The sequence below is a fragment of the Artemia franciscana genome, chromosome 19 (genome assembly GCF_032884065.1).
Source record: "Artemia franciscana chromosome 19, ASM3288406v1, whole genome shotgun sequence".
Classification (NCBI taxonomy): Eukaryota; Metazoa; Arthropoda; class Branchiopoda; order Anostraca; family Artemiidae; genus Artemia; species Artemia franciscana.
This window is the reverse complement of record NC_088881.1, coordinates 21,631,076-21,633,514: the sequence shown is the minus strand read 5'-3', so window position 1 is coordinate 21,633,514 and position 2,439 is coordinate 21,631,076.

Sequence of the window (2,439 nt, the reverse complement as noted above, 5' to 3'; positions counted from 1 at the left end):
TATAATTTTTGTTTGCAAATATTTTTCTTTAACAATAATTTTTGAAGCTGTTTTTAAGTTCAAGACAAGTTTTTAAAAATTCTTTAAAACAAATAAATAAGATTTAGTATTGATATAATGTGTTATCAAAAGTGGAGTTGTGAAGGAGCCAGGATATTAGGATTCCAGATCTTGGAGGGATGATTTCCTTCCGGTTGCATATCTTAAAATCCAGGGACAAAATTCTTTGCTGATGGTATCAAATTATTATGTAGGAATTGATGTCTAGAATTAACAGCCTTGGCAAAACCTTTATGGGCAAGAAGAATCAGATACTATTAAATGCTCCAAGATATATGTTAATACTTCTTAACTGATAGATAGCTCCAAGAGGCGGACCCAGATCTTATATTCAAAATAATTTACAGGCTGTCCCTAAGAGATGATTTAAATACAAGAACTGAATAGCCTAGGTCTAAATACTCTAGAACAGAAGCTCTACTGAAGGTAGCACTATAGTAACAAAAGAGTAGTACACTTTGATTTCCCAATGAGCACTCTTTTCAAATACATTATTAACCACTCTGGCAACATATACCACCCTCCTTCCCCCTAATGGTCCTATTTATAGCTCTAGGACATTAAAAAACTTAAACAATGAAATCTATATTTCATAACATGCAGCATGTATCTATTAATGGGATCTTTATATTTGATCCATTGCTATCATATTTAAACATTTTTAAATAATGTATTTATCCAACTAATCTGGTTTCTATTGCTGTCACATAATACTTTTGACAGGTTAAGCATCCAAATACACATTAACAAAGAAATAAAACACATTAAAAGATGAAAAACAATATAGAAAATATTATTTAGGGCAATGATTAGGGCCATTAGGGAGGGGATATAATTTCTGATCAACTCACTAATGAGACAGCTAACAAAAAGGCACAACACACTCTTTAGAAAACAAGTTTAATTTCAAGTCTAAATATAATTTTCTTCTACTTCAAAAATGGGTAAATATTTTGCTTTCCATATTATTAACTTTCAAATAAAGTGAAGAACTTCTTAAGGCCTTTTTTGGTAAAATTATGGTTTAGTGACTTCTTGCTATCTTGGAAAGGGGTTAAGTTGGGAAAATGGAACTTTTGGGGATGGGTCTACAGGCTAAAGTATATCCCAGGAAAGTATTTTAAAGTGCCCACATCCACTCATTCTCCCTCTAGAGGGCCCAGAAATTTGCCTACATGACAGGTCTATATCTATTGAAATTTTGACAAAACAACATTTTACCTTAATTTTCAGTTACCAGTTGCTTTTTCTCTGCCTTTAGTTCTGAAAATGCAATTTCTGTTATTTGAGTAGAATTCTGAGCCATATCAATGTTGTTGTTTTTTTCACAATCTAGACAATGTATTTGCATATCTTTAAAACCTTATAAATTGGGATTGGGCAAAGTTGAAGAGCTGAAAACAATTGTGTTGTACTTCATTCAAGCAGAGATTTATTATGCAAGGTTTCACTTTTGTTACACACATATTTTTAAAGCTCATAGCAGGTCAGAACTGTCTAGAGAGAGAGGCAGTGGAGGTAAGTACTTCAAAATACCTTATCAGGACATACTTTAGCCTGTAGACTCAACCCTGAAAGTTTCATTTTCCTAACCTAAACCCTTTCAGAGACACCAAGAAGTCAATATCTAGAATTTTTCCCCCTTTTTTATGCTCTTCCAAATATAGTGATCACTTTTGCCAAAAAGGTATTTACCCCCCCCCTTTATACCAATTAAGGGTATATATTTGCACATGAACAGGGTGGGGACAAATTTTATTTCTGATGCAAACGAAAGGTTAGTTTAAACCTTTTACCCGCTCCGCAATGTTCAAATAATTACCCTGAATTGGTACATGTAGGGGGAGGAGGGGTTCAAATTCCTTTCCAGCAAAGGTGATTATTACATTTGTAAAGAGAATAAAAAAGGCATTGAGTGGTGTGTTAATTTCACTTGTAAATCAATAATATGAATAGCAAAATATTCACCCAGAAATGAATTCTACTCTCCCTAATGTGTAAGTATTTATCCTGAGTTGTATATAGGCTATACTTTGAATTATCCGTAAAGGACCTTTCACACCAAAATCTGGCTTACATTTTCCCTTCACATTGACCCTCTTACGGAGCTACTGACGGAGGCACCTCTTACTTAGCTTGCTCATGTTCTTAATTCTCTTTTGTTCACTATTCATTGAACAATGTCATTCTCTCTGACATACAGCTTTTGGCTAATTAAATGAATTAATTAATTAATTTTTTAACATGATTATTAAGGTTTCATTTTATCATAATTTATTATCTAAGATGAAAAAAAATGTGAGAAAAGTTGAAAGTAAATTTCCTAGGAAAGTTTGTGGGATTGAAAAAGATAGGATAGGACTAAATAGGGATAATTAA